This window comes from Mobula birostris, chromosome 26 (assembly GCF_030028105.1).
Source record: "Mobula birostris isolate sMobBir1 chromosome 26, sMobBir1.hap1, whole genome shotgun sequence".
NCBI lineage: Eukaryota > Metazoa > Chordata > Chondrichthyes > Myliobatiformes > Myliobatidae > Mobula > Mobula birostris.
In genome coordinates, this window is record NC_092395.1 from 15482925 (window position 1) to 15495300 (window position 12376).

General features: G+C 40.4%; 1 protein-coding gene across 2 annotated transcripts in view; it reads left to right on the forward strand.

The window, feature by feature from the left end:
- LOC140188091 (phospholipid phosphatase 2-like) overlaps positions 1-12376 on the forward strand; it is a 144832-nt gene that overhangs the window by 25773 nt on the left and 106683 nt on the right. The window lies entirely within an intron of this gene.

Sequence of the window (12376 nt, forward strand, 5' to 3'; positions counted from 1 at the left end):
GCTTTGCGAGCTCAAGTTTATTGTCATGGCCATGCACAGGCAGGATATAAATGCCATGAAAATTAGCAATTTGCAGCAGCAAGACAGTACATTACAAACAAATTTAAAAATTATACAAAATCAAATTAAACATAGTGCATTGCTGATGGCGTACATTTGTCTTGAAGGACAAAAGTTTTTCTTTTTATTTAGCACTAGAGTGATCTCTCCAGGATACGAGCCTAGACAGAAGGGATGGAGATCCTGGGATGCCCAGTCGTCAAGATCCCACTCTCCGCCTCATGGGTGCAGTCCAAAGGAAAGCGATGCGATATGTTTGGCATCAGCTGGGCTGCAGGAGCTGCCGGAAGGATGTTCGATGACGTCCAGCCACCTCAGGGGCTCCACTCCGGACTTTCTGTCTGGGTTTACTCCCATAGCCTTTGTCTCCCCCGAGGCTGCCCACAAAGTGCATTTGTATCCCTAGTAGAGTATAAATGCAAGAAAGTCTGCGGAGGCTGGAAATCCAAAGTAACACACACAAAATGCTGGAGGAACTCAGCAGGTAGCATTTATGGAAATGAAATGTCGATGTTTCAGTCCTAGACCCTTCTACAGGACTGAAAAGGAAGGGGGAAGATGTCAGAATAAAAACCCAGCTTACTTCGCCCTTCCTTCTCCTCCCCCCACCTTTTTTTTTCTGGCATCTTCCTCCTCCTTTTAAGTCCTAAAGAAGTGTCACAGCCTGAAATGTTGACTACTTATTCATTTTGATAGATTCTGCCTGACCTGCTGAGTTCCTCCAGCATTTTGTGTGTGTTAGTATAGTATCCTTAGTAACTGTTTTGAAACCGAAAATTATGGAATTGTATTTGATCCTGTGCTTTGATTCCAGCAGTAAGAATGCTTGCTTAATTCCACCTCTGTAACATGGTCCAACTCTTCCCTTGCTTCAGCTCATCTTTTGAAACCCTTAACTATGCCAGTGTTAAGGTTGAAATCCCACCTATTCTTGGCCTGCTGTTTGCATTCTAGCCCAACTGAATGAGATCACACTGCGATGCGCTGTCGCTGTCATATTTACAAGTGGCTATAATGCTCACTGGTCTGTTAGCTTCCTGTTGAGCTTCAATTTAAAATCTTGTTCTTGTGTTCCATGTTCTTGCCTTTTCTTCCCTTTGCATTCCCCTCCGGCTCCCTGTGGCAGTTGTAACCCTCTGTTTGATCTGTTGTACATCTGTCAATTTAATCACTCTTCATGCACTGCTGTACCTCAGTCAATAAGACTTAAAACTCTGGTGCTCCCTCCTCAGTACTCTTAATGTGGTTTTTAAGCACTTCTTTCTGACTACGCATTTGATAATCTCCCCTAAAATCATAATATGTGGCTGATATTTTTTTTCAATTGCCTTCCTGTGAAGCACTCTTTATTAAAGGAGCCTTGTACACTGATTGGCCACTTTACTAGGTATCTCCTGTACATAATAAAGTGGCCACTGAGTGTATGTATATGCTGTTCTGCTGCTGAAGACCATACACTTTGAAGTTCAACATATGCATTCAGAGATGCTCTTCTGTTGTAATGCATGGTTACTTGAGTTATTGTCATCTTCCTGTCAGCTTGAGCCAGTCTGGCCATTCTCATTAACAAGGTGCTTTTGCCCACAAAACTGCCACTTACTGGGTGTTTATTGTTTTATTGCGCCATTTTTCGTAAATTCTAGAGATTGTTGTGTGTGAAAATCCCAGGAGTTCAGCAGTTTCTGAGGTACTCAAACCACTCTATCTGGAACCAGCAATCATTCCACCATCAATGTAACTTGGACCACATTTTGTCCTCATTCTGATGTTTGGTCTGAACAATAACTGAACCTCTTGACCATGTCTGCATGCTTTTATGTGGTGAGTTGCTGCCGTATGATTGGCCGATTAGATATTTGGATTAACGAGCAGATGTACCTAATAAAATGGACACTGTGTACATTTATTGAGTTGAGATGGCTTTATTTGGAGAGCGAAGTCTTTAATTCTGTAGTTGAACATGATGTTGTGAAAGACATAACTTTTAAGACTGAAATGATGTTAATTAGGATTCCCTTTTGCCGCCTTGGTTTAGGGCTGACAAATTCATTTTTTAAAATTTTGCTCAGAAGTTGGCTGAGCAGGTTTTAATTTTTTTCCACGTGGGATTTGAATACCTCAGCTGCTTATTGTCCATCCCTTTTTTTTTGTCTGAAATGAGGCAATCATGAGTCATCCACATTGCAGAGCCTGGAGTCACTCGTAGATAATTCTGCATATGACATTAGATTTCCTGCTTTTTGAAGGTGTGAGTGAACCAAATGGATTTTTACATCAAACCAATCCAACGGTTCATTTGGCAATGATACTAGCTCTTTATTCCAGACCTTTTTTTTTCTACTTGAATTCAAACTTCCCATAACATTTTTGGTAAATTGCCTCACAGTAGGAGACCTTGGTGCAAAAGAAGAAAATGTTTTTATGACCGATGTCTGCAGTGAGTGGCCGGTGACCACGTCCACCGTGATTGGTCGTACCCGAAGGAAATCTCAATGGCAGCGTTGGGCTTATTTTTGTTTGCTTGACTGAGTTTGCAAATAAGGAAACTGTTTCTGCTCAATCCATAATGAAGGGACCTAAGAGAGAGCAGAATTATTATTGTAAGTCAATAATCCCTTTGCTCTATTCCCCCTCGCCCAATGAATTTTCTGGCCTGCTTGCTTCCCACTCATTAGTTTTCCCAATCAGATTTGGAAGTGACACATTTTTATTCATTGAGCGCATTAAGCAGATGGATTTGACATGATATACAGGTTAGAAATGGTCTGATTGAATAGGAGAACAAGCTCTGGTTGAATATTCTTCACATATTCAGTTTGCAATTCCAATTAACCCATTTGCTGCACTTATCTAGCTATACCTTTTGCATTCACTTGTCTGTCTATAATGTTTCTTGGCTGATGGAAGGTTCTAGAAGCTGCAGAATATACTGACAGAATGGATTTCAGTGTTGAATCTGTTAGCTGCCGTGTATTGTTCTGTGATATAGGGTACTTCACAAGAATTTTTTTTAGGAGCAACTTGGTAGACTGTAACCAGAGGCGAACTCTGCGTGATAGTGCATCTACACACACTTGACAGTGTATTGTAAGGCATATGGCATTTCAGCCTCATCCGAACATAGTACAAAACATACTTTAATTTTCTGTTGTTAGCCAGAGAGTGGTGAATCTATGGAATTTGTTACCACAGGCAACTGTGGAGGCCAAGTCATAGGGTATATTTAAGGCAGCGGTTGATAGATTGTTGATTAGTGAGGACATGAAGGGATACAGAGAGAAGGTAGGAGATTAGTACTAGGAAGGAAAATGGTTTGGCCATGATGAAATGGCAGGGCAGACTCGATGGGCCAAATGACCTAATTCTGCTCCAGTATCTTATGGTCTTAAATAGGATTATTTTACACAGAACATAGGGATACACTGATTTGGATATCATGGTCTTTGTAATAGAGAATTCGTACTCTAAATGCCAATTACTGGAGTTGACAAGTTTTGCCAGCATATAAAAACAATTAACAGTTTTTTTTCATTTGTTTAGTTGGATGTTGTTCAATGTGCAAATATCCAAAGCAAACGTGAAAGTCAAATGTTAAGTGCACAATTTACTTTACCTTGAGGTAAAGAAATCCTTCTGACAATGGATTGCCCTTTGGCTGATTTTTTTTTTCTCCCCCTCCCATCCAAAAGAGACCAGGACTCTGCCAGGAAGCAACTGCCCATATGTTTATAAGTGGGTCACAGGAGCCTGATATTGGAAAATATCAGGCAAATTTTCCTCAGAAAAATGTAGTCTGTCACAGTGTGTGTGTGGAAAGGGAGCAAGCTTAGTGCAGAAGAGTCTCCAACTTTTCCTTGAGGAAACTTTAAGGAACTCAAATTCCAAGAAGGAAATTTTGTCATTAAAATGGCACTTCTACTCTCCTCATTTGCAGATTTAAACAGGGAACCTCTCTGTCCTTGGCTCTTGCTCTTTTTGATCTGAAGGAGGTGGGTAAACAGCACACCTTGTTAACCCTTGCCACTTCCTCATCTCCAATAGGTGAAGTGTTAACATCAAGATTAATTAGCTGCACCCAAAATCAAATGACGCCTTTATACATCCTCAATAAAAAGGTGATTTTTTTTTTTAAGTTACACTGTGGACATAACTCTGCACATCATTACCAGTACTGGTCCAACAATATTATTTTTGTCGCAAAACTTTGCCTTATGTGAATGGAATCAAACATCAGATTGCACTTATAGCTTTTCAATAAATTGGTACATGTGACAATAATAAACCAATTTAGCAAGGTACAGGGGTAAGATGAAAGTCTGTTTTGCATGGCATCCATGCAGTTTGTTTCATTACAACTGTATAAACATCCAGATGGTGCTGGCAATGCAAAGCTTTTATTGTTCAAGCCTAATCACCCTTGATGCGGTATTGGTGCGATGACTTTTGAACTGCAGCCATTTGGTTGGTAAAGCTACACCAATTGTGCTGTAGAGGAGGAAGTTCCAGGAGTTAAACCCAGTGATATTGGAAGAATGTTCATGTAGTTCCAAGTCTGAATGGTCCACAAACCTGCAAGTGAAGATGTTCCCATGCAGTTGCTGCCCTTGCTCCTCTTAGTAGTAAAAGCTCTTGGTTTCAGAGATGCAGTTTCAGTGGCTTGGGCAAGTAATTACAGTGTCCTTTGTAGATGGTACACACTGCAGTAACTGCAGCATGGTAGCCTCGTAGTGGTCAGCACAACGCTTTACAGTATCAATGACTTGGGTCCAATTCCCGGCGCTGCCTGTAAGGATTTGCACTTTCTTTCCATGACCGTGTGGGCTTGCTCTGGTTTCCTCGCACAGTCCAAGGACATACCAGTTGATTCTTAAATGGTCATTGTAAATTGTCCTGTAACTAAGCTAGGCTTAAATTGGGGGATTGCTGCCTGTCAGGACTTGAAGGGGAGCCTAATCTGTGCACTATCACAATAAATAAATAATGTAAGAAATGAATGAATAGTGTAGTTATACAGCATTCAGTTAGGTGAGCGGCTTTATCCTAGAATGTGTCGTGTTCTTGAGAATTTTTGAAGCTGCACTCGTCCCATAAACGCTATGTTATTCCACCCCACCCATAATGTCATTGTCATGAGCGGGATAGAATATCTGCCTTACGGGATTGACGGGAACATCTCACTCATGGTGGCGACACTTCTGGATAATCCTCAGAATGTGTTGGTCATTGATGCAAGATGACACGTTTCACTGTGTCTCAATGAACAATGTGACAAATAAAATTAATCTTCTTGATTTGTGTGAAGTATATGGCGGAAAGGCTTTGAGGTGTTGGGTAAGTGCCTCACCATAAGCCATCCAGCCTCTGACCTGCTCTTGTTGCCTATACCTGAATGGTGTTTAGTGAGTGCTAATCATGGGGAAATGGAACTGAACCTTGTGCAACTACAGCAAACGTCCCCACTTCTGACCTGAAGATAAAGCAGCTGAAGATGGTCCGAAGTAATTATTATTAGAGTACATGTATGTCACCACATACAACCCTGAGATTCATTTTCCTGCGGGTATACTCAGCAAATTTATAGAATTATAGCTATACCAGAATCAATGAAAGATCAGGTAGAGTACAGAAGATACCAAACTCTGCAAAAGCAAATATAAATAAATAACGAGAACATGGAATAACAAGAATAAAGAGTACTTAAAGTGAGATCATTGGTGATGGGAACATCTCAATGGATGGGCAAGTGAGTGTAGTTATCTCCTTTTTGTTCAAGAGCCTGATGATTGAGGGGTGGTAACTGTGAACCTGGTGGTGCGAGTCCTGAGGAACCTGTATCTTCTACCTGATGGCAGAAGCGAGAAAAGAGTATAGCCTTGGGTGATGAGGAACTCTGATGATGGATGTTGCTTTCCTATGTCAGTGTTTCATTTAGATGTGCTCATTGGTTGGGAGGGCTGGTTAGATGTAGGATGCCACTGTGGAATTCTTGTACTGGTGTTCTGGAAGTGGGTTGATTAACAGTAAACAACCACAGCCATCTTTCTTTGTGTACAGTAAGAGTCCAGTCACGGAGTGTTTGTCTTTTTGATGTCCTTTAATTTTTACGAGAGCTCCATGATGCCATAAGTCTTGCCTCACTTCTAGAACTTAGCCTTTAGTTCAAGTTAACACCATGACTGATGTTTGGAGTGCAGTCTCCTAGCAAGACCCAAATTAGGTGGTGTGGAACAGTGAGCCTGATGTATTTAGAGACACAGAGAAATGCCTCGTTTATGTCAGTTCAAATCAGTGAGGACTGTGCTGGGTAGACGATGCTTTCGGTGCCAACGTATAAAACTCAAAGCCTAACCAGTCTTCCTTGGAATGTGGAAGGAAGCTGGAGCACCCGGAGAAAACCCATGTGGACGTGGGGAGAAGATGGAAACTCCTCACCCGTCTCAATCTTACAGCTGGCCTGTAAACATTGCGCTAACATCTGCTCTACCATGTCTCCCAATAACAGTGAATATTTGATGTGGATTTAATGCATGCTTTTAAAGATATGGATATTGTTTCTTACACATGAAGATAGTGGATCAAGGATTATGCTGTTTTGTTTTCATGAATTAAGCAACATACACGATCCTGCAGGCGAAACACTGCAGGTCAGTCTAACCCAGTTGGCCTGAGCCGCTTTTGGAAGACAGATTTTTCTTTAGTAACATTTGGGTTATATCAACCAAATTTCTTAACACTGGCGAAAGTTTAGTTCTGTTGCTATCTGTTGAAGAGATGCAAGAATTATAACTTGGGGAAGTCTCATAAACAGTTATTGTGATAAATGACCATGCAGTTTTTCATCTTTTTTTGGCACTGTTCTGAGCTGGCAAACAAATAATGGCCAGCAAATCAAGAACTCTGCTGCTCGTTCCAAAATACTGCATGTACTGCTCACCAGTGAGGCAGAAAAGATGTTGGACTTGTGTCTAAAAGATGTCACCACTGTTTTTTTTCAGCACTTGCTTGTGCCACGTTGCTTTAATACGCAAGATGTGTTTCAGTACTAGGAATTGAATATTCTAGCTCTGACATAAGATAACTGAGACACAAACACAAGTGTTTATAGCCCACAAAATAATTTGAAGTACAGTCAGTGTTGTAATATAATAATTGCAGGTCCCATAAACAGCAGTACATGACTGTGATAATGGCCAGACAATTTAAGCTTAGTGATGTAATTGAGGGTTAAATATTGGCTGGACCTCTTGCTCTTTATTATTGAAATGGGCCAACTGATCCTTTACAGCACCTACAAAGGCATCATTCTGCCTATACCTTATAGGAATCAAGCAAACTCTAACAGTCCAAGGGTCCATCCGTTCTGGACCTCATGTTGGCATACCACTTTCGGCTCCCGATTCATTGGAAAAGACCTTTAGATTGTAGCCTTCTAAATTAAATGAGAGTGCTTTCAATAGTGGAAAAGAATCTATAAAATCACTGTTCAATATATGTGGGTAAATATTAGTAGATTTTACTGCTGGCAATCAAAGGCCCTGTACTCTGACCATCTGGACAGGCCATGGCCTGGTCTGTATTTATTTGCTGGCAGCCACACCACAGCTGTCAATTGTGACTCTATACCTCCCCTGCTCTGCCAACTTGTTGCCTCCCCTTTAGTGAATTGGATAAGTTCAATAACTTGTTGGAAACTGTGGCTCAGATCATTTCTGCCAAAGATTCTTCTAGGCACCCTGGCCAAAGTGAAAGTATGTTTTCATTTAATAAAGCAACTTATTAAAAAAAAAAAAGCAAATCCTGTAATGAAAGCAGAGTTAGTCAAGACCTCAGTGTGAGTGGCTGAGGAATTGAGCTGCATTTAGAGCAAAGATCAATGTAATTTTATTATCAAAGTACTGGTATATTACCATATATTTGTGATTCATTTTCTTGCAGGTATTTATAAGAAAAAAGAAAAATCATAGAATTTTACAAAAATAAACTATATATCAACAAAGACTGACAAATAACCAATATGCAAAAGACTACAAACTATGCAAATAAAAATAATACTGCGAATATAAATTGGAACGAGTCCTTGAGAGCGAGTCTGTAGTTTGTAGAATCAGTTCAGAGTAGTGGTGAATGAAGATATCCACACTGCTTTGGTTGCAGGCTAATAACTATTCCTGATCCTGGTGGTGTGATAAGGCTCGATTTTATAGTAGTGAGAATAGGATTTGGCCTGAATGGTGGGGAGGGCTTTGCTTGTGATGAACTGGGCTGTACTCGCCACTTTCTGTAGCCTTTTTGATTCCTGAGCATTGGTGCTTCCAGACTAGGCTGTGATGCAACCAGTTGAGCAACACTCCACTGTACATCTTTGAAGTTGCATGATTCAAGTTTATTTATCATGTGTACCATGAAATGTATCACTTTCTGGTATTGAGGTACCATTGCACAGGATTGATGAAAACTGCAGAGGAAACTGTAAACTTGGCCAGCTCCATCATAGGCGCTAGGCTCCCCACTGTTGAGGACATTGTCTAAAGATGATGCCTCATGAAAGTAGCATCCATCATTAAGGGCTCTCACTGTTCTGTACTTGATATTTGGCTAATATTGTAAATATAAAAGTAAAGTAAAAAGTAAAGGCATCCGTTAGTCTTGCGAGACCATGGATCTTCACTCGCCAGGGCACAGGCCTGGGCAAGGTTGTATGGAAACCAGCAGTTGCCCATGCTGCAAGGCTCCTCTCTCCACGACACCAATGTTGTGCAAGGGAAGGGCATTAGGACCCATACAGCTTGGCACCGGTGTCGTCGCAGAGCAGTGTGTGATTAAGTGCCTTGCTCAAGGACACAACACGCTGCCTCGGCTGGGGCTCGAACTCACGACCTTCAGGTCGCTAGTCCAGTGCCTTAACCACTTGGCCATGTGCCCATATTGTAAATATATTGTTTGATTAAGCATTCTTGTTTGTTTAAATAATTCATTACAGGTTATTTGTAAAAGTATGTGAATGGCATGCACCATCAAGCCACCATGTCATCTGTGCGTGCACCACTTCGAGTAAAAATTAAACTTAAAAACATACACTAATTATCTCCCAGCTCTGTGTTTTTCTTTTAGTTCATTTTTGTTTTGTAGTTTTAAAACTGAATAATGGTGGTGAGGAAGTTGTAAATGAACCCAAGACAACAAGCTACCTGTTGAAGCACAGTGAGACGTTAGTCTTTTTTTAAAAAAAAAAGCCAACAAGAAATGGTTGCGTTTTTAAAAATACAGCACAGGACATCTCTGTTCCTTTGTGAAGAAAACATGGAGTTTAAAAAAAAAAAAGACCAACTGGAGAAACTCACAGGTTCATAAGTAGTGAATACCAAGTGCTAATCATAAATCTTTTAAAAAGAAAAATGGCTGGCTACATTAGAAGGCTAGTTATCTCTTGTGCAATAAAAGGTATTTATGTATAAAGAACAAGTGGGCAATATTTCGAAGCAAACGAAGTAACCAATGAGTTTGCTTAGAAGTTTGCTGCTCCAACCAAACCAGCGGAAATGAGCTTTGCTGATATCATAAAAGTAAATCAAGGAAAATTTAGAACTGAAACCATTGTTGATTGCAGAACACATTAGGTTCCATAAAAGAAAGAAGTCCATTTCAGCAAATGTGGCTGAATGGAAGAAATTGTTTGAGGATTGTCAGTTTGGTAATGGGCTTATTGATGCACTGAGAGATCATTTAGTTTGTGGAATCTTACAAGAAAACATTCAAAAATGGCTCCTAACTGAAGCACTACTCACATTGAATAGATGAGTTAAAATTGCTGTGTCATTGAAATAGCAGGCAGAGATACAATTGAGATGCAGTCAGGAATGAAAATGAGCATGAACAAATTATATTAGCGCTGTGGAAGAGGCTCATGTAAACCAGATCAATGCAGATTTAAAGGCAAAACTTTCACTAAAGCAGGGCGCGTACTAAGAGCTTGTCAGGCAGACAAAAATAAATGAACTGCTCAGGGAAGAGAAAAAGTTTTAAAAAGTGAAGTTACAGTTTCAAAATGAGCAGTGATCTACCTTGTTGATGAAAATTCTGATAGTGATGAGGGTGACTCAGGATTGGGTAGCCTTGAAATTTGCAATGTGAAAGCAAACAATAGACAAGCAATATGGCTTGCACCAAAGGTGAATGGTAAATTAATTAAAATGGGACCGGGCAGTGGTTCAGCTTTTTTTTAGTTATTATGCAAATTGCGTTTGAATGGTATTTCAAAGATATTGAGCAGAAGCCTGTAGATATCCAACTGAGAGCTTATACTGGAGAAAAGAAAACTTCGGTAGGAATGACATTCATAGCAGTGAAATATGAAAACCAACAAGACACATTGGGCCTGTATGTGGTTTTAGAAAAAAACAGGAGGGCCGGTAATGTGTGGTCATGTTGGCTGAGATAACTACAACTTGATTGGAGATCCATCCACCATTTGCATGCCACTTTCCCTGTAATAGAATCAACTGAAACCGAATTAAGGAAGACACTGGATGATGCCACAGCAGTATTTGAAAACGCAAACATATTAAGGGTAAAATAGTGTTAAATGAAAATGCAACACCCAAGTTTTGCAAAGCCTGTCCGGTTCCTTGTACCATTTGTGATAAAGTTGCCAGTGTGCTAACTGACATGAAGACTGAAGGAATTCTTCTCAAGGTTGAGTGGAGCTGATGGACATTGCAAGTGGTCCCAGGAGCCAAGAAGAATGGGTCTGTCAGGATCTGTAATGATTTTAATGTCACCATCCTCCCAGTACTGAAATTGGATCAATGCCGTCTGCCAAGGATAGAGGATATCTTGCAAACCATTCTAGATGGATTCACTTCAGCAAAGTGGACTTGGCTGAGGCTTACCTACAAATGGGGATGGAAGAAGAGTCTAAAATGTTTCTCACCATAAACATTCACAAAGGCTTTATCACTTTAATAGTGACCCTTCGGCAGGATGGGAGGGAAAAAAGGTGAGTTTTTCTCCTGTCCTGCCGAAGGGCTTGTACTTTTCTCCATAGATGCTGCCTGGCCTGCTGAGTTCCTCCAGCATTTTGTGTATGTTGCTTGGATTTCCAGCATCTGAAGATTTTCTCTTGTTTATCACATTAATAGTTTTTTTTTTGGATTAGCATCTGCACCTGCACTCTGGCAAAAAGCTTTGGACCAGGTGCTGCAAGGCTGTCCAGGTAATCAATGTTACCTGGATGACATCACTGTTAACAGTAAGGATGACAAGAAACATCTCCAAAATCTCAAGACAGCTTTAAAAAAAGATAAGAAAATTGTGGCTTTGGAGCATAATACGACAAGTGTGAATTCTTTAAACCAAGCATTACTTATTGTGGTCACACCATTGACACACAAGAATTACACAAGTGTGCTGAGAAAATTCATGCAGAGATGGATATCCCAAGACCAAAAAAAATGTGTCACAGTTGAGGTTTTTTTAGGATTTGTTAATTAATATAACAGGTTCCTGCCAATATTCCACCCGTGAACTCATTACTACAGATTGAGATGAAATGACAGTGGACAAAATAGTGTGAGAGGCTTTCCAAAAAGTAAAGGAAATGGTGACATCATTATCTACTCACACATTATGATTCACATGATCCAGAGAAGCTGGCCATGCCCTGTTCAGGGTGCCTACACGTCTATCAGAAAGGGATCTAGAGCTGTCAGAAACACTTTCTGCAGTCCTGGAGTCAACTCCTACAGCCACCATGGAGGAGGCCCCCGAGCCCAAAATTGTTTCACAGCCACAAGTCTCACCTGCCAAGCAGAGTGATTTTCCTCCTTGTCAGGAAAGACATTATTGCACAAGGGTAAGAAAATCTCCATGGCATTTAATAATCAGAAACAGAAGAAAATCTGCAGATGCTGGAAACACACACACACACACACACACACACACACACACACACACAATGCTGGAGGAACTCAGTAGGTCAGGCAGCATCTAGAGAAAATAGTAAACAGTCACTGTTTCGGGCTGAGACCCTTCATCAGTCCTGAGTAAACGTCAACAGTTTGTGTGTGTATAATGGCGATAGAGCAATACATTACATATTTGGTATTCTATATAGTGTTGGAGTTTATAGCTAAGCAAAAAGAGTGCTTTGAGTTTAATATTTAAGTAGTATTTGAGTAATATTGTAATTGCACTTGATTAAGCATTCTTTTAAATATTTCATTCTGGCTTATCTATAAAAGTACGTGAATGGCACACATCATCGCGCCACTGCATCATAAGTGCATACATTGGTTCAAGTAAAAATGAAATTAAGAAT